General features: G+C 38.4%; 1 protein-coding gene across 5 annotated transcripts in view; it reads left to right on the top strand.

Moving 5' to 3' along the window:
* The first annotated feature begins 6,588 nt into the window (after nucleotides 1-6,588).
* The window catches only part of FNDC3A (fibronectin type III domain containing 3A), a 148,038-nt gene continuing 133,722 nt past the window's right edge, over nucleotides 6,589-20,904 (top strand). The window contains exon 1 of one of the 5 annotated variants that reach the window (XM_045475856.1): nucleotides 6,589-6,607. The gene's annotated coding sequence lies outside the window, so the exon portion shown is untranslated. Of the gene's footprint in view, nucleotides 6,608-6,753; nucleotides 6,818-7,126; nucleotides 7,406-7,462; nucleotides 8,115-20,904 lie in introns of those variants that run through there. The other 4 variants (XM_045475848.1, XM_045475833.1, XM_045475875.1 and 1 more) reach the window with 4 other exon arrangements.

Raw genomic sequence — 20,904 nt, 5'->3', positions numbered from 1 at the left:
TTTGCTCTTATTCTATGTTAAGATGCTTAGTGTAATATCAATGTTCAATAGATACTGTTATTAAGAAAATTAATATAGTAAAGAATTTCATTAACATCCAAGTCCCTCATCTGAAGCATTTGATTATTTTTGTAGCTGGGGTCACAGCTTGAGCTCAAATGGTTTTATTGCCCAAGGATTTGAGCATGTTTGGGCACATCTATAGAGCTGGTAGAGCAGGCCTATGTAGAGAGGAAGGAAAAAAAAACTCATCCTAAGTGAAGAGAAATATAAAAAGTTTTCTTCAAGATTAATTGCCCAGTGTTACAGGAAAAGGCTTAGTGGAACATGTTCTCTATTCCATGAATTCAGGCCCGAGTTCTAGAGGTTCAAACAAATTATATAATTACATGGTTCACTAAGATGTACATGGGATTTTGGAAGCTGAAGACAAGTGCAACAGGAGATAGTGCCCAGGGAAAACTGTACCTTGGTACAGAGGTACCTCAAATCAGAGGTTGGTGGTCTTAGCATAGACAACACTGTAGTCAGGGAACTTTGTTGGCTTTGGAAACAATAGAAGAAAACACCTCAATAAGCCAGAAGAGGAGAGAAGAAAGAGTGAATATCATGGAATTGCTTAGAGGACTAATTATTGGAGTGTACCTGCACAGATCTCTTGGGAGTCTTAGAATCATCTGGAAGAAATTTGACTATGGATGTGAGTAGTCTCAAAGAATAGTCTCTATGAGAGTTCTACCACAACCCTACTTTTATTCTCAGCCTGCTGTAGCTTGGGAAAATGAGCTACACTTAAATTTCCAATGTTTTAAGTTGTTATTTTCTCTAATTTAAAGCTGAGTATTTATTTGATAAAAGTCATCTTCTGTTATTTTTTAAATGAGTCTCTATTTTATTTTCTCTTAGTAATGGTTATCATTATTTGTAACAAATTTTAGCTTTTATCTTTTCAACATAATAGTGCTGAGTTTATATCTATACATATGTGCAATGTAAAGAGAAAGTAAGGTTGAAGTTCAGATGTGCCTTGGTTTTCAAAAATTTAATATATAAAAATTTGAAATAAAAAATAAAATTAGTATTTTATTTACTTAACTAAAAGCACACAATTTATAAACAATTTCTCTAGTTTTTCTCATTACTCTACCTCACTGTCCTTACAAAAAAAAAATGCCTGTTTTATCTGTATATTATATGTAAAAATTAAAGGCAACTTATTGCATAAAGGTATTTACACTATTAGCACAGGTAATTGTCTACTAGTTTTAAAATGCAATTTGGTTTAAATATTTATTCTTGAAATTTGAGGAAAAGCTTTAAGTTTGATGACAATTTAGATTATTTGATTTTTCATTTCTTAATTCATTGAATTAGAAAAAAAAATTTTTTCTGGCTGAAAATCTCATTGCTATCTAGATCATGTATTGCTCTGGTTTTGAAATTTGCTTTTTTGAAAAACAGAAAAGAAAAGAAAAAAGTAGTTTTGGAATAGTTTTTTCAAATCCCAAGTCATCTTCGGCCTCATTATCCTTATAGATGCCTATCTCCTTCTTCTTTCTTTAAAATTGATTCATATGTCATCTGGTTATGCTGGATAATGATCGTGGTGTGTTCAACCCCAGGGCTGCTATCAGAGCCTCCTAAAGCTGTACAAAACATCAAAGAGCTGTTGACAGTCTAAAAGACAGATATAGAAACCTTATTTCTTCAACCTAGAGAAAATCCTTATAATCTGTCTATTCTTGTATAGCCCCTCCAGGTCAGGAACCTATTCAATGAGTCCTGGCCAGTAACCAGAGAAGACTTTTCCCTCTGTGGAAGTAAGACTGTCTCTAGCAGCATTACTTTGAAACCATATCATTAACATTGACAAATTTGGACCATTAGGATGATCATTTTGTGATTAAAGAATTCCTTGGTCCTTCCTAATTGGCTTCTCTATAAAGAACAAACAATATAAAAGACTTGAATCATAGATGAGCCATTTTCTTGAACAATTGAGTCAATCCTCAATTCAACTCCATGTCACAAGAGAAAGAAACCATCTTATTTATGAAAGTTGACACTGTTTGAGCTGCTCTAAGATGCTCAAAGTATGACCCATGGACTACCCTAATCAGAATCTCTTGGAGTGATTATAAAATGCACATTCCTGAGTCCAAATCTTGGTGTGGGGGGGGGGGGCAGGGGGGACACATGGTAGAACAACTATATCTTAACTCAGCACCCTAGGTGATTTTTATTCATGCCAAAATTTAAGAATTAATTCTCTAAAACAGAGTTATTCTTTAGCATAGTAAATCACCCAAATGCATCTTTTATATTTTGAAAAGAAAGCTAAAGTTCCCAAAGCTATTCTGGATAAAAATGAGGACAGAAAACAAAGAGCCAAATTGCTTTGAGTAATTAACAAGAATTTGGGAATTGTCCTCAGGTGGCTTTAAAGAGAGATGGCTTTAGGGGGTCCCAGAAATTTAGAAAATTGTGGAGAAGGTTCTTGTTAGAGTGAAGGTCCACAGCAACATAGTAACAGGGTGGGGTTTGAGGAGAATGATAGCCAGTGAGAAATTCCATGTAGCGGGAATGGCCAACATTCAATGTCAAGTGGCTTCCTATTTTGTACCTTATTCCCTTTGCTTTAAGGGAAGGAGCTGTTCCATCCATGGAGTAAAGCATAGCTGGGAAACCACAGTGAGGAATGAAGATTGCAACAGGTTCAAGTATTTGGAGCAAGATTGACCGTAGCCAAGTCTCTTCCTATGTATCTTAGCAAATATTGAAGAAGGTTCTGTACTTCCTTTACCTCACCAGGTCACAGTTAGCCAGGACAACCAATCACCTAGCTATAATTTGTTTATTGGGCATCAGACATGTATGAGGCGTTTTCATGCATTATACCATTTAATCCTGCAAAGTAGACATTTTATCTTTAGTTTACAGATGAGGACATGAGGCTCAGAGGATAATGTGTTCCCAAGATTAATCAACCAGTCAGTAGTACAGCTGAGATTCAAGCCTAGATTTACCTGACTCCAAAGTCTCTCCTCCTCCACAGTATACCACACTCCTCCTCAGAGACAAACAAAAGCTTCTGGGTGCTTTAACTGGTCTACCTCCAGATCAATTGCTTTCACCTCCCTCTCATCTACCAGACTTGTACCAATTCCCCATCTGAAGAGAAGAGCAATGGAGATAGTGTTTTCTGTAGCTCTTTCCAGAGCTAGGACGCCCAACGTTGCTCAGAGAATTCAGTCAGCATAACCCTTCCAACTCGATCTGCTGCCCTATCTCTCTTCCCCACCAAACTTTTTCCCCCAAACTTCTTGAAAGACAAATTTCCACTTGCTCTTTAGCTGCTTTAGCTCCTTCTTTGTCTTCAACCCACTGTATCTTGTCAAATGTTGTGAAGGGTCTGAGATTTTATGTTCCTTGCAAGCTAATAACTCAACCTGCTATAGTTTCTTGGAAGCTAGCAGAAGACCTGAGCCCTCTGGGTCAAAGGACTGTATTACACATGACACAGAACCAGCTTCATGTTCCTGGCATGTCCCTTGTCAGCCAAGTCTCACCTAGGGGCAACATGGTGTGGCCCAGCTAATGCTACATATGCAGTGGGTTTGCATTACATCTGAGGAACACCAAGCTTAGAACCCTCCAGTCTTTTATAATGGGTTGCAAACAAAGCCGCTCACCATTCGCCACAGAAGGAGACAGTATCATAGTGGATAGTAAAAACTGTGCCCTCTATTCCAGTGGGAGACACTATTTTTATCTTCCAAGGATGTCATACAAACATTCTGGAAAAGACTGATTAGAACAAAAGCTGCTAGCACCTCTGTTCACAAGACATGCAGAAATATATATGACAGTTCCATGGAGAATTGTCTCCCAACGTATTCTTGTATCTCTTCCCACTAATCATACAGAAGATTGCACTCTCAAAAGTGCTCAGTAATCTCCTTCTTAATTGTATAATTCATAACATTCTAGATTCCTAGAAGGGACCTCCCAGAATAAATTCAACCATTCAAGTAATATTTATGGGGTGCCTACTTCACGCCAGGCACTGTAGAAGCAAAACTAGGCACTGTGCTTCTCATGAAGGGAGCAATGAAAACATGCCTAGTATTAACACATATGAAAATGTTGCAAGCTGTGGTAAGTCATAGGGAGAAAGGTACATCTGTGGTAGGGGAGCTGACATCAACAAGGGGTCTTGAACTTGTCTGGTAAGTCAGAAATGTTTTTCTTCACTCAGATGAGTAAGAGATAAGATGGTTATAAGGGAGAAGACAAGAATGTGCAGAGAGCCTGTGGCTTTGGGGATCACAGCATATCTGAGAAACTAAAAGGAGGTCAAGAATTCTCCCATACAGGAAGCAAGGGGAGACTGGTAGGAGATGGGATTGAAAAAGGCAAGACCTCACACAGTCTGGTAGGCCACCTTAAGAATTCTAGTCTTAAAGCAATAAGAAGCTGTTTAAGGGTTTTATGTGGAAATGACATATAGTCTTATTTGCTTTTAGAAAGATCATTTTGGCTGCAAAGTGGACAATGAATGGAAGAGCTTAGACTGTATGCAGTGAGACCAGAGTGGATTGGTGGCAACTGGTAAAAAGTGGACCAATTTGGAAGATAAAATTGTCGGGACTTGGTGCTACAATGAATATAGAAAATGAGGGTGAGGGAGAGACCAGGGATGACTACTACATGTTTGATTTGAACAACTGGAGATGAGGAGAAAGGAAAACAAGAAGAGTTTGTGAACTCGGTTGGACTAAACTTTGTAGCTTTGAAACATTAAGTGAACATGTCAATAAAACAGTTGGTATCAGATTTGGAATTTAGGGGAAGGGTCTGGACTAGAGACATGTATGTGGAAATTATCAGTATATAGGAAACTAAAGCCATTGATGTGGGTGATGATGTTTAGGCCAAGAGATTATAATAAAAACAAAAAAGAACCTAAGCTGAATTGTGAAGCATTCCTATATTTAATAGCTCAGGAGAGGAGAAGAAATCTGCAAAGGAATTAGAGAAACAATAATAAGTGTAGGAAAAAACCAAGAGTACAGGGCCAAAGGAAGAAGTAATATTCAAAGAAATAATTGGTCAAAGTGTTGACTATTGTTGAGATTTTAAGAAAGATGATTGAAAATGACCCTTATTTTATTGATAAGAAAAATGAAGCACTGAGAAGTGACTTGTTCAAAGCTGATGTAAATTCTTGTCCTTTTCTGGATTCCCAGAGAATTCATACTGGTGCCTGTGTTAGGGTTATTTATGTGTATGATTCATTCTCTCCAAAGGACATAAATTCCCCAGTCCTCACTTGACTCAACCTTACAGTACTGCATATTGTTGAGTATAATCTCTACATCTGCTTCAAGGATATTCTGGAATTATGTGTTAGTCTCCTTCGAAATAGCTGTTCTTCCTTGTTGTGCCTATACATGTAGGTATGCCCAGACTTTTTAAAAATATAGTGTTGTTTTTTTTTTTTTTTAAATACCATTTGGCTTTTTAAAAAGCTCCTAAGTAGGAAGCTTTGGAAATTACTAGCTTGGAGTTAGGTTTGGAAACCACTAGCTTAGTCTCAGACCGAACAGAGCTGCGGTAGTAATATGGAGAAGCCACCCAACTCGCCCACATTCTGATAAATCCTCATATTTTAAAACAATATACAGTTATGCTTCGGTTATTCAGAGACCAGCTTTCCAGCAATTTTGTCTGGAAGAGGGCCAAAACTCTTGTTAAAGAAACACCTCTCCAAGGGAAAGAACTTTTGATAGTGAACAGCAATAAAAATATCTCAAGATACCACTTGATACAGAGTCAGTGTCCTATTTACTGATGGGAAGAAAGGGTTTCTCTCATTAGCGGGCTGTGGATATAAACATCTGATCAGTCATCAACTGGAGCCATAGAGAAACACCATCAAGAAAAAAACAGTAAAAAATAAACAGTAAGTAGAAAGGATGAGAGGAAGGCTCAGAGTGGATAGACAGATGAGGAGATGAGAAGCAGTGACAGATTATTAGAAAAGGTGATGAGAACATTCCAAAGAAAAAAAGAGATCACCAGAGTAGGGATCCTATGCCTCAGCAATCCCCTGAGACTTTAGCATAAGGCCAAGGCATCGCATTTGATGGTCAATCATCGGCAAAGGATTTCATTAGCCATTGTATTCTTTAAGAATGTAGGCAGTAAGTACTTTTTAAAAGGATTTCTGTAAAAGGTTTAAAGTAAAAATACTGCTATATTTAAAGACAGCACAATTAATTGAGTGAAATAGAGCCAGAACAGAAAGCCTGGTTACATTCATCACTGTTTTTAAAGGAACAGTTACTGGGGTTGGACTCTCCGTCCCAAGGACTACTCTCCTTCCCAACTCCTTCAGTGGAATCTGCAAAAGTAAGCAGCCCTGGCCAGCCCTCAGGAATTATTGCAGCGCCCCCAATCGCTGGATTGGGGATTTTAAGAATCTCTGCTCCGTTATTTACTGCTTGTAAGTCTTCGTGCTGTTGTACACATTAAGGTAATGGGTTTCCAAGCGATTTGACTGGGGGGACCGACCAAGAAACTAACCCCCACGTTTTCAACTGAGGTAAATATCTAAGTATTTTTGCTTGCGGTAGAGATCCCGGACTCTAAGGGTTTAGGATGGAAAACATCCAACCCACTTCACGTGGCTTCCTATTCCTTCGGGGGGAGTGTCTTTAAAAGCACCTGCCAGCGTTAAGTTCTTGTGCTTTCGGAAAGAGGCTGACCCGGCGAGTATCAGGGGGAGCTTTTTACAATTTGGACTGAGAATTGCGTGAGTGGCCCTAGGAATGTCAATTAACTCCGTATTTCCCTAATGTGGTTCGCAGGCTGGCCGCGGAAGATGCTATGTTGAACCTGGCGCAGCCAGGCCTCAGGACAGTCTGCATCCCTGGGGAGAGCGGTGGTCGCCCCGGGAGCGGTGAGCTGGCGCTCGATGCCCAGCGCCAGTGGCTCAGCGGGCGACTCGCGCTCCCGGGAAAGACCCGCGGGGCAGCAGGCGCGGGCGCGGGGCGGGAACGCGGGGTCCGGGCCGGGGGCGCCGTCGGCGAGGCTCGCGCAGCCGCACTGGGCGCGCCGACTCCGGGCTCCTCCTCCTAGCTCCGTAGTAAGCATGGCGGCGGCGGCGTTCGTGGTCCCTCGGGTGAAACAGAAAGCGGGAGCTACGCGGAGAGGGAGCGAAGAGCGGGGCTGAGGCGGCGCCGTCACTGCCGGAAAACCACCCCAACAGTCAGTGCGCCCGCGGCCGCAGCGGCCCCGAGAGCTGGCTCTGCCGCTGAGGTAGAGCGAGAACGATCAGGAACCCGAAGAAGAGGCGCCAGGGTAGCCGCCTTCCTCCGCCTCAGAGCGGCGTGACTCGGAGGTGAGAGCACGGGCGCTCCCTTCGGGGAAGGCGGGGGAGACCGAGCCGTCCCACTCCCGTCCCGCCCCGGAGCAGGCGCCACGGAAACCGTTAGGCTGGGTCTGAGGAGCCGGGGCGCCGAGCGGGACTCGGGCCCGTCGAGGGGCCCGGCCCTTCCCGTCCTCTGGGCGCGCTACGGGCAGAGGGTAGTAGAGGGTGTGTGTCGGGGGCAGGGGGTGGACAGGACCCGTCAACTCGTCGGGCACCTGCCGGGCCCGAGTCTTGCCCAGAGGCGCTTGCGGGGGCGCGACTGCGGCCCCGCCACTAGCCAGAGGAGGCGGTGCGGGGGCGCGGGCGGCCTTCCCTCCGCCCCCCGGCCGGCGGTGAGCAGCGCCGCTCCCGGAGGCTCGGGGGTCGAGTGCGGAGCCCAGGGGACGAGATCGCCCAGCGGCCGCCGCGCCTTGGGCTTCGGCCACCGGGCAGCCGCCGAACTTGAACGCTTTTCTGAAGAGAGTTTCCCCCGTTCATCTTGGGGTTAAAACCTCGAAAACCCGCCCTTGTGTGTTTGATCCTGTTTGGCTGGTGCCGGTAGTACCTGGCGGTTCCTCTACCCGGCTGAGTTAACCACCTGTTCGGTCAGGAGGTTGACTCGAGGCTGCAGTCCTCGCCCTGTTTAACAACCTGGATCTTTGAACTTTTGACACGAGCGGGGAAGGACGCCATGCGTTAGGTAAAGGAAAATGAACAAATAATGTTGTCATACAATCTGGAGCAGAACGGTGGCTCTTTTAATTAACGTAGTCGTTACTCGTTCTTTTATTTAACAGCGTTAAAAGCCTTGAGATATTTTGGAGGGAGGGGGTGTGTAATGGTTGCTGAGGTGTTAGGAATCATGAATTAGAGATTTTCTTTTGTGAAATTTTATTTAAGTTTCTTTGGACACCTTTGTGTCTGAGCATCTTCTAACTAAGAATAATAAGCCGACAAGATTTTTTTTTTTTTACGGTGTAATCTTCATATCTGTGTTCAGTATGGGCTTTTAAAACAGAGCAACGTAATTATTTGTTTCTTAACTGTATCTGTGTTTTTAGTCTTTGGTCTTGAAACCAAAGGTGTGTTTTTCTGTATTATAAGACTGAAATAGCTAAAGTTGAACTGTTACTATAATATTTTACCACCTTGCTATTACCAGCACCAGTGCTAAACATATGCTACTCAGGAGTTGGAGCCATATGCTAGGCAGCAACTAATTGAGTTTTGGGGCAATGATCCTGTGTTTGGATAAATATTTAGTTTTTGTGTATTTCCTAAATCTGTAATTCTTGCCATCGTGTAAGTTTTGTTTAAACCGCCTAAAAATATTCAGAGAAATGAGTCCCCCTCTGCCTTTTTGGTCTTTTCTTGGTTGAATTGATTTATCTAAAGTAATGAGATAAAGTGCCTATTGAGATAGATGGTGCTCTTAACAGAAAACAGTGATAAAAAGGGTTTTTAACACATCTTTTATAACATAGAACCTAAAATTTGCTTTCAGCTTTTTGGCCCACTGATAATTCTTGCCATCACTAATAACACCTGTTAGTAGGAAGAAAGGATGACTTAACAGGGAAAAAAAATCTCATTAAAATTTTTATAAATAATGTTATATTAAAAAAATTTAGCCCTGTCATGTTAATTTTACTTTTTTTTTCTCTTTTCATTCATAGATCATCTCTGTTTTCTCATGTTTGATGGAGAAATTTTTTTATCCCAGGCAGGTTGCCTTTAGCCACCTGTATGCTTCTGAATCAACTCCCTCTTTTTCCCTTGTTTCTCCTTTTGAATCCTCAGAATCATTGAATGTTTAGGGCAAATAAACTTCTGATTAACACTGGTCTCAGTCAGACATAATTATAAGGGCAATTTGCTTCTCCCAAATTAATGATCTGCATTTGAAAAAACTGGTGCTAGGATTATTGTGTCATCTGTGTCATCACTTTCCTTCGTCATGTGAGTAATTGAGAGCTGATTCATTTTACCATGCATTTAACAATTACCTTTTAGTTGTAAAATTTCTACAGTGTAATATTAAGCGTATTTTATTACTAATTACGAAAAACTGTCTTTGACCAACCAGGCATAGGTAAGGACTGAGAGACTGTTAAACCCAGTACAAAAAGAAGGGATAGAGGCTTAATATTCTCATTGTCTTTTGTAGCTTTACTTAGGTAAAAAGCACTTAATTTATAATATGCAGTAGTTTTAGTTTAAACTCATTGGTAATATTTATCCTTGTTTTAAAACATTTGTGGGGTTTTTTTATGTTCATACATGCAAGGCTTGTGCACCTTATATTTTGCCTATATTTTTATAATACAGTTTGATGAAGTAATATAAAAATTGTTTTAATATCCTTGGTGTATTTTTCTGTGAAAATGAGTTTAGGTGGTATCTTTGAGAGTGATGTAGGGATATGAACATGATTTCCAATTTTATTTGGCAGGTAATCAAAAGATAAATGGTTTTTTTCCTAGCAATCTCTAGCACACTTCAGATAAATTTAGAATATTGAAAATCTAAGGATTTAGAATACAGTGCATGTCTGTCCCATTGAATCTTGTAGTGCTTCAATTATCACATTGTAAAAAAAAAAGAAAAGAAAAATGGCTCTATGGATATCAATGTCGAGAGCTGCTTGTTAAAAGGACATTAATGGCCAATAGTGTTCAAAGCCAAATTTTGTTTTTTAAAATGTAAGCTTTTATAATTTTTTAATATATATGTATTTTTAAGTTTATCTACTTATTTTGAGAGAGAGTGTGGGTGTGGGATGGCCAGAGAGAGAGAGAGAGAGAGAGAGAGAGAGAATCCCAAGCAGCCTCCATGCTGTCAGCCCAGAGCCTGACGTGGGGCTTGATCCCAGGAACTGCAAGATCATGACCTGAGCCAAAATTAAGAGTCAGTTGCTTAACCAAATGAGCCACCCAGGCGCCCCTAATTTTTATAATATTTTGATCTCCTTTTATTTCAAAGTATTCAGTAGTCTTGTTATCTCTTGATCCTTATCTCTCTATTCTTCTACTGTTATAGTTTTGTCTTCACATACACTTTCCAAGTTGGCAGTGTAGCTTATGGTCTTGCATCCAGTTACTTTGTGGGTGTCCTCCTTTGATATTTCCAATCACTTATCACCCATTACCAGTCCTCAGGTTATTTTTTTCCAAGACAGAGAGGTACATTTGGGAGGTGACATGTGCTAAGAGATTGATGAGCTATTATTAAAGTGGGGATACTAAAGCAGTGTGATATCTTTCCTTCAAGTTGTTTAGAAAATAGTTGTGGATACTAGAGTAACACACAGAAAATCATTAGCAAAAATCTGAAATGTCATTATTAAGTTGTGTGGCAAGAAAAGTGAGGCTACTGAGGGCTAGAATGATCATGGAAGACATTTGGAAGAAGTCAGACTTGAAGCTGGGGAAGGACTTAGCAAAAGAATTGACATGCAGAGCTGGAAGTGGTAGCAAGGAGACCAGTCTGAGAGCATATAAAGATAAGTATTAAGAGGAAGAAAGAAAGAAGGTTGCATACAGATTTTGGCTAAGCCCCAGGGCATGGTCAAAAGGAATAGGCAGGACTGGACAAGATAGTTTGGCTGTATCATTATGAGCTCATCAGTGGAAGAACTATGTGTCTGCTTAGATACATTAATAGGTTGTTTTATGTGTAAGGGATAGCCTTACATATATGTCTTATATGTGTTTGTTTATTACAGCTCAGAACAGGAATCGGCAAACTTTTACTATAGAGTGCCAGATGGTAAATATGTTAGGCTTTGCAGTTTACTTATGGTCTCTAGTGAGTATCTTTTATTTTTTAAATAATTTTTTATAAATATAAGAATCATTCTTTTTTTTTTTTTTAATTTTTTTTTTTTTTCAACATTCATTTATTTATTTTGGGACAGAGAGAGACAGAGCATGAACAGGGGAGGGGCAGAGAGAGAGGGAGACACAGAATTGGAAACAGGCTCCAGGCTCTGAGCCATCAGCCCAGAGCCTGACGCGGGGCTCGAACTCACGGACCATGAGATCGTGACCTGGCTGAAGTCGGACGCTCAACCGACTGCGCCACGCAGGCGCCCCTATAAGAATCATTCTTAAGGGACAAACAAAAATAAGCCATCTATGGGCTGGATTCAGCCAGTGGACCTAGTTTGCTGACTCTTGCTAATAATTGGGCTAGGTAATTGTCCTTATAGCATATATGTCAGGTGTTTTATATTATTGTCTACATGATTGGTGTGTTTTGTTATGACTATTATTTATATTTGTTCCCTATGTTATAGTAAAAATAAAGAAAATATGTAGAAATAAATATTATTGTAATTATTATTTTGTGGTCAGACTTCTAGCAACAGCCTCGACTAGGTGTTAGAACCTAGTGAAAGAAGTGAAGTGAAAGAAGAAAAATCTTTGAGCCAGATCTTCCAGCAGTGAAAATAGGTCCATCATGGCTTGATTTAAAATTCATGTAAAGGTTGGGGTGACTGGGTGCCTCAGTCCATTAAACGTCTGACTCTTCATTTTGGCTCAGGTCATGATCACACTATTCATGACATCAAGCCCTGCGTTGGGCTCTATGCTGACTGCATGGAGCCTGCTTGGGATTCTCTCCCTCTGCCTCTCCCCTGCTCTATCCCTCCCTCCTTCTCTGTTCCTCTGTCTCTGTCTTTCCCTCTCTCTCTCTCAAAATTAGTAAATAAACATTAAAAAAAAATAAAATTTATGTAAAGGTTAAGTATATCAACAGCCTGTTTTGGTTTTGCATATTTTAAACTACAACTGGCATTTTATAAACTTTGGCTAGGGTACTGGTGGCCTGTAAGTGATAACAGGGAACTGGTGGCAGCAAACTTTGTCTTTAAAAGTAGTCTAGGGGGGCACCTGGGTGGCGCAGTCGGTTAAGCGTCCGACTTCAGCCAGGTCACGATCTCGTGGTCCGGGAGTTCGAGCCCCGCGTCAGGCTCTGGGCTGATGGCTCAGAGCCTGGAGCCTGTTTCTGATTCTGTGTCTCCCTCTCTCTCTGCCCCTCCCCCGTTCATGCTCTGTCTCTCTCTGTCCCAAAAATAAATAAACGTTGAAAAAAAAATTAAAAAAATAAAAATAAAAGTAGTCTAGGGCGAATTAGTGAAGAGATAAACAGACATCTCTCATAATTCCAAGAGTCACTGTGTTTCAGAACAGTCTAATGATGTTTCCATTGATGAGCTTGAGTCATCAAGAAAAGGTTGCATCATGTGCAGATTAAAGTAAAGAAGAAAGACCTAGAAATCCCTTCTAAAATATTTCCATTAAGATTATTTAAAGATAAGTTATGGTGGGGGCCCCTGGGTGGCTCAGTTGGTTAAGCTTCTGACTTCAGCTCAGGTCATGATCTCACAGTTCGTGAGTTCATACCCCGCAATGGGCCTTTGTGCTGACAGCTCAGAGCCTGGAGCCTGCTTCAGATTCTGTGTCTCTCTCTCTCTCTCTGCACACCACCCCCCCCAAAGATAAACAAGCATTAACAAAATTTTTAAAAAGATACTGTGATTTAGAGGACAAATATCAGTTACTTTGAAAATTCATTCACATGAACTAGCTCTTTGAAGTTTCTAAATTTATAGATGTGTATTTCTAAGTCAATTGTTTTCCTTCAGCACATTGTGTTTCATATACCATTACCAGGTGAATAGTGGTGCCCCAGGTTATGGTCACATGAATCAATTGGCTAGGGTTACTCTGTCATCAAGAGTAATGACATCGTTTTGTGTCATCAGGAGAACAAGAATATAGCATAAAACATTTTTTGATTTGTGGGTATTAGTAAACATGTTCTGTATATGAAGGATAATATTAGGTGCTGGAAAGAGTAAAGATGTAGAAGATGGAGAGCTGTCTGGGTAAAATCAGTGTTGTTTCTTTTTTTTCCCCTCTTAAAAACATTAAAATCAACAAACAAAACTTCAGAACTTAAGTTGATTTTTGTAATTTATTTATACTAGCATTTTCCATACCTTATATGTATATACTGTCTTACATTTTAAGGCAGTATGAACCTTTTGAACTAAATTTAAGCCTCCATGAATTGTTACCTAGTAAAAATTGGACTTTTTAAATTTTGCTTTAAAGAGAAATTAACATTTCACTCTCCCACCTCCCTTTTGCCAGTACTTGAAAACAGCTTGATCATTCTAGTTATTTTGTTTTTTAGATTAAGTACCATGCTTCTTAGTTCCACCTTCACCCTTATTAGCCATATGATGTCAGATTAATTTTTTTCAATCTTAAATTCCTAATCCTTAAAATTGAGAATGCTATCTATCCTGTTTTCCCCACAGAAATATTATGAGCACCCAAAAAGATGTTGGACGCCGTGAAAACAAAGTACCAAATAAGTGTTTACATTAATACTATATTGGAGTAAGCATTTCATTTATTCAGTTGTTTTAACTGCTTTCTTAGCAAAGAGAACGCATATAAAAGCTTTCTTTCTTTCTATTCTTATTAATCTTGCAGTGCAGTCCATATCCAATGCCTCTGTTCTTTTTACAAGAGAATACTGATCTTATATTCCAAGCAACTTCAGCTATTCTTTTCCAGAGTGGGATAAAAATATGCAAAAGTGAATTCCTTATGGTTTTTTTTTTTTTTTCAAGTGGAAGACTATTCCTGTATCTATAGTAATAAGATCCATTTGTTGAATTCTCATTGGAGTTTAGGCCCTATATTTGGTTATTTTTTAAATTCTATACAGACATACCAGATACGTGTTAGTACTTTCATTTTACAGATGAAACTGTTACTTCTGATTGACTTTAATATCTCTTTTTCTCCCTCACTTCTTGAGATCTCTTATGTGCTGGCTGTTAGAAATAAAAAGTTTGATGGGTACTTTTTTTTTTCTTTTGTAATTTTTGTTTAAATTCTATTTAGTTAATCACTTCTTGGCCTTTTGGCTAAGGTAAATGTAAATTCTGTTTAGTTAATGTACAATGCAATGTTGGTTTCAGGAGTAGAATTCAGTGATTCATCACTTACAGATATGTACTTTGAAATAAACCTTGATATAAAAGTTATTCAAGTTTGGGGTTCTTGGGTGGCTTGGTTGAATATCCATCTTCAGCTCAGGTCATAATCTCATGGTTTGTGAGTTCGAGCCCCGGGTCTGGCTCTATGTGGACAGCTCAGAGTCTGGAGACTACTTCAGATTCTGTGTCTCCTTCTTTCTCTGCCCCTCCCCTGCTTGCGCTCTCTCTAGCTCTCTCTCTCTCTCTCTCTCTCTCTCTCTCAAAAATAAATAAACGTCAAAAAAAAAGTTATCCAAATTTGATAAGTTAGATTGTGTTAATCAGCCTCTTACCACAAATATCTGACAGGTATTTTTTATTTTCCTTCTTTAGAATCCACATTTCAATTATCTTAGAAAATTTAGTGATTTCTTTATTATCCACTTCCCTGTGAGAGAAAAAAAAATCTACTTTGGAGGTTCTAAACAGATGTTTAAGTACATTTTAAAGCACAGTTAAGACTTTTTTAAAAAAGTAATTATATACTTTCTTTTTCAGAAATAGATGTTATGTACAGCAACTACTTTTGAGATCTAGCTTGAAGGAATAGTCATTTCATTTACTTCAAAATCAACTTTTCTTAAGATTTCCTTAAATTTTTTTTTAATCTTTATTTATTTTTGAGAGAGAGAGAGAGTGCAAGCAGGGGAGGAACAGAGAGAGGGAGGCACAGAATCCAAAGCAGGCTCCAGGCTCTCAGCTGTCAGCACAGAGCCCAATACGGGGCTTAAACTCACGAACTGCGATTTCGTGACCTGAGCCCAAGTTAGACGCTTAACCGACTGATCCATCCAGGTGCCCCAGATTTCCTTAAATTTTTAAAATGAAACATTTATAACATGTGATTTAATTATGTTTGCAATTTCTAAATTTTTTTTTATTTGCTTAAGATGGGCATTCTCAATTTACCATTTTGTTCTTAGGACTGGATTTTTTCCATGTAATATTTTCATTTGCACTGTATACTTATTTTTCTTACATGTTGGTAATAGTTTATGAACTATGTTTTTGTTTCTTCTGTGTTAGGACCAGCTATTTCTGATACTTCAGATATTAAGTTCATCACTGTTCTCAAATGCCACTGTATGCTAGCAATTTTATTTTTTTAATCTATTACTTTAACCTTGCTAAAACTGGCCTAATGTGTGTGGTAGAGTATGGGCAGTTGTCCCTCTAATTCATCTTTCAGGCTGCTTCCAGACTAATATTTCAAAAACATGAGTTTATTCAAATCAATACTTTTAGAAACTGAAATCATGCCACAATTTATTCTGTTGATATCCTGTGACTATATTTTTTCCCAACTTTGTAGTAGAAAGAGCTTATGTTTTAAATTAGGCAGATAGAGGGTTATTTGTTGCCTTCTTCCCTTATTTGCTGTATATAAACACGAACATGTTACATTACCCCTATGGACCTTAGTTTTTTTCACTTTAAAGAGGGGTAATCTATCTTTTAGAATTGGCTGTTACAACAATTAGAAGAGAGAGCCCATTTAACATGGCAAGGAAACTGCTTGCCATAGGATATTTATATCTAGAACTTTGACAGACATTTCTAATCATTGTCACCTAGATAGCCTATTCTTATTTTCACCATTTTTCATCTATCATTTGTTAATTCTTTAAATGTCCTAGATATTTACAGTATGGATATCACAAAAATAAATGTCATACTCCCATCCCTCTACTAATTCACAAACTAGGATAAGAGATAAAGACATAGAAACAAATGCACATTGAAAAATAAGAGTAAATAAAATACCTCTTGTCTTGCCTTTTTTCACTTGTGTGAATCTCTCCTGTCACTGAGTACTGAACTGCCATGTTTCCATATTATCCTCTGTATCATGATTGTGTACATATCATACTGTAGCGTATACATATATATATATTTGCTTGTCTCAACTATTAGACTATGAACTTATTGAGTTTGAACAGTACTGCTGAAGTTGGCAATTTTTTTTTTCTATAAAGGAGCAGATAGTAAATATTTTAAGATGTGTGGCTGTATGGACTATTACAACTACTTAACTGTGTTGTAGGAGCATAAAAATAGCCATAGATGAGCTACAAACATTGGGTATGACTATGTTCCAATAAAACTTTACAGAAACAGGCATGGGGCCAGATTTGGCCCACAGGCCTTAGTTTGCTGACTCCTGCGATGCTCTATACCCTATACCTGACAAATATAAGACACTCAGTAGATAATCAGTTAATATGTATTAAATACTCTCTGTGTTCTGGCTGCTGTTCCAAATAGCATTACCTGTATCAGTTGACTTAAATCCTTAAAACAACCCTCTGAGGTAATTACTATCATCACTGTTTTAAAAATGAGGAAACTGAAGCAGAGTGAAGTTAAACAGCATGCCTAAGATTATACTAGTTAGTGAAAGATTTGGGATTTGAACCCAGGCACCCGATTCTAGAGCCTGGGCTTTTAATCATTAAATCATATCAGTTCTGATATGTTGAATCCCAGGAGTATAATATCGATTCAGTATTGGAAAACATGTTGATGTAATTCACTGTATTAATTACAGGATAAAACTATATGATTATCTCTTTGGTACTAGAAACATCCTTTTCTAAAATTCAGTTGTCCCTGATAACAATTAATAAGAAATAGCCTAGTAAAGGGTCTCTGTCAGAAACCTGTATTAAATGTCAGTGAAATATTAGAAGCACTTCCATAAAAAGATAGGAACATAACACTTGCCCTAAAGTCTCAGCCAATGCAGTAAGAAACAAGAAAAATAATTAACATCTAAATAAGGGGTATGCTGGGTGGGGCGAGGGAGTAAGGTGAGATATATCACTGTTAGTATTGGCAGTTGATACTGCCTACTTCAAAAATACAGGATAGTCCGCACAACGTGATTTGAGTCACAAAGAGATTTTAGTAAACCAGCTGGCTATAACTTAGAAGATTCATTAGCCTTTTTTTTTTTTTTTAAGATTATTTTGACAGCAAGAGCATGAGCAGGAGAGGGGCAGAGAGAGAAAAGGAGAGAGAGAATCCCAAGCTGGCTCCATGCTGTGAGCCCATGCAGAGCCCAACACAGAGCTAGATCCCATGAGCCATGGGACCATGACCTCAGCCAAAATCAAGAGTCAGATACTCACCAGCTGAGCCACCTAGGTGCCCCAATTCATTACCTTTCTTATTATACACCAAGCAGTAGCCAACTATGAAAAACAATAAAAAAGTAGAAGCCAAAATTATAAAATACTTAAGAACCTTTTAAAATATGCAGCAGCTATATAAAGAAAACTACAAGAAGATCTTAATGGAGAACATACTATATTCCTGAATATGATAACTGAATATTGTAAAAATGGCAGTTCTCACCAAATGAGTCAATGAGTTAGTGTAATTCTAATTAGATGATAATTGGATTTTAAAATGGAAGTTGACAAACTGATGTTTCAAGTTTTAAGAAGGTGAAATACATAAGAATGGCCAAGTAAATTTCAAAAAAAAAAAAACATAACAAAGGGGAACATTCCTACCAAAGATGAAAATATACCATAAAATCACAATTTAAAAAAATTAGAATTTGGAGTAGCAATGAGCATGTTGACGATAGGAACGGAATTTAGAATTCAGGAGGAGCTCCATGGATACGTAAGAATTTATTGTGTGATAAATGAGTAATGGAAGAGCTGTTCTATAAATGGTGTGGGACAATTAGCTATCCAGCTGAGGTAAAGATAATTAGGACCCACTTCATGCCACTATCAAAACTAAAATCTAGATAGACTAAATATAAGTAAATAAAATGGCGAAAGTTTTACAAGTGAATTTTTAAAAACATTTTGGAGGGCCACCTGGGTGGCTCAGTCAGTTAAGTGTCCGACTTCAGCTCAGGTCATGATCTCAAGGTCCATGAGTTCGAGCCCCACATCAGGCTCCGTGCTGACAGCTCAGAGCCTGGAGCCTGCTTCAGATTCTGTGTCTCCCTCTCTCTCGGCCCCTCCCCGTCATGCTCTATCTCTGTCAAACATTAAAAATTTTTTTAAAAAATAAAAATAAAAACATTTTAGAGTAGAGTAGGCCTTGTCAAGTGAGACATCAAACTCAGATACCATTAAAAAAAGCAAGCAACTGAATTGTCAAAATAATTCACATGTAATAGACAAAATTAATATTCAGAGTATTCAAGGTATGCTCTCAAATCAGCATGAACGAAAACCAGCCTGGTAGAAAACAAAAAAGAAGATAAGTTGGAAATTCATAGAAGTAAAAATATAGATAGCTTATAAAGTTTGGAAGAGTTACTCAACTACACCAGTAGTCTGAGAAATTTAAATGAAAACATCAGAAACATCTTAGTAATATTAAGGTTGTCCAGTTTTTGCTTATTTTATTACAAAGTAAAATTGGAAAGTAGACTTTTGTAAACTATTGAACAAAGTGTAAATAGCTTCATCTTTTTTAGAAGAATAGTTTAGCAATATCCATTTTAAAAGTGCATACTTCTGAATAGAAGTTTTATTTCTGTATATATAGGTTAAAGAAATACTGCCATAGTTTCATATAGAATTTACATGTTTATTTCTTGCAGAGGGAAAAACATATGGAGAAAAATGGAAGCAATTCCATTATTCAGCATTAGAATAGTTAAGTTATAGTACGCCCTTGCAGTAGAATATTAGGCAGCCGTGAAAAAGAATTAAATAAATACAAATGTACTTCTTTAAGAAAATAGTAAGATATTTCATATGAAAAAGAAAGACACTGACCAGTACATGTCATTTCATTTATGTAACAACTAGAAAACTTTATATATACATGTAAGTAAGTGTAGAGAACAAGTTTGAGAGGGTTCCTTCCACAGTGGGTAGCTGCAAATTTGGGAGCTGGATTTGGGGACAGAAGGAAGAATTTAAAATGACTATAGGGGCGCCTGGGTGGCGCAGTCGGTTAAGTGTCCGACTTCAGCCAGGTCACGATCTCGCGGTCCGGGAGTTCGAGCCCCGCATCAGGCTCTGGGCTGATGGCTCAGAGCCTGGAGCCTGTTTCCGATTCTGTGTCTCCCTCTCTCTCTGCCCCTCCCCCGTTCATGCTCTGTCTCTCTCTGTCCCAAAAATAAATAAACGTTGAAAAAAAATTAAAAAAAAAATAAAATGACGACTATATATATATATATGTGTGTGTGTGTGTGTGTGTTTTTAAGTATAAAATGTACAACTTTTGTGATATAACAAAAATAACAAAACATAAGAGGGTTTGGATTTGGCAATTATGATTAGTCCTTGTTACAGCCATACCTTCTTGTTGGACATCGCTGTATGTCCCTTTTTTTTCTGTATAACTTTTAATAACACCTCCTTTCACTCACAAGCTTCCCAGCTGGTGTCTAAAGTCATTGGTGCTTTTTAAAACAGCACTTTTAGTATAATATTGGGTCAGAAGCTCTGTTATAGTAGGTTAAAGAAGTCAGAATTGTAGACAAGTGATTCTCAACTTTTATTACCATACCTGCCAAACAATGCAGGTACTTTACTTTCTGAATTTCTATTGTAAAAGCTAGAGGTTTTTTTTTTTGTTGTTTTTTGTTTTTTTTCAAATACAAAATTTAATATTGAATATAGTTTTCAAGTCTCATTTGCCTGGGTATTTTTATTCATCCCTCCCCTTTCAATATTAAAACCTAATATTTTAGGAAAGTTGGTGGTAAATTCTAGGATTGATGTCATCAGTTTGAGCTAAAGGTAGACTAAGGACAAGGAAAATTTTTAAAAAATAATGTGAGGAAGGATGAGCATGTTTAGGGACAATAATATTTAACTCAAGCATAATAGTCGATTTATAAACAAAGACTGTGGTTACCTCAGAAAGGGCAATATTAAGGGGTGCCTGGTGGCTCAGTTGGTTAAGCATCTGACAACTTCAGCTCAGGTCATGATCTCACAGTTCATGAAATTGAGCCCTGCGTTGGGCTCAGTGCTAACGGCATATAGCCTGCTTGGCATTCTCTCCCTTCCTCTTTCCCTGCCCCCCAGCTCTAAGTAAATAAATACGTACTTAAACAAAAAGAACAATGTTAAAATACTGGGTTCTACAGACAAATCTTTCTTAGGGGAAATGCAAAAATGTTGTTGATTTTCTTATGATGTCTTATAAAATTCTGTTTAGAAGGAAACATGTTAAATATGGTGAAGTTATAGTAATATAGTAGCTTTTGCAGGGGAATGCAAACCCTTCTATTGTGAACCTAGATGCCAAGGTGTTAATTTTGGTCAGAAAATATTCTGAAACTACTGGTTTAGTCTTCAAAGTCATTCTGATAGATGTAACCAAGAATTTGAAATTCTAAAAAAGCAAAGTGAATATAATTTATAAGTGGGTATATTTTAAAAGGGTAATAAAATATTTGTAGATGAAAATAGAATTGTGGCAGATGTAATTACCTTGGGCT

Source organism: Leopardus geoffroyi, chromosome A1 (genome assembly GCF_018350155.1).
Source record: "Leopardus geoffroyi isolate Oge1 chromosome A1, O.geoffroyi_Oge1_pat1.0, whole genome shotgun sequence".
In the NCBI taxonomy this organism is placed as follows: domain Eukaryota; kingdom Metazoa; phylum Chordata; class Mammalia; order Carnivora; family Felidae; genus Leopardus; species Leopardus geoffroyi.
This window is presented reverse-complemented; position numbering and strand designations above follow the sequence as displayed.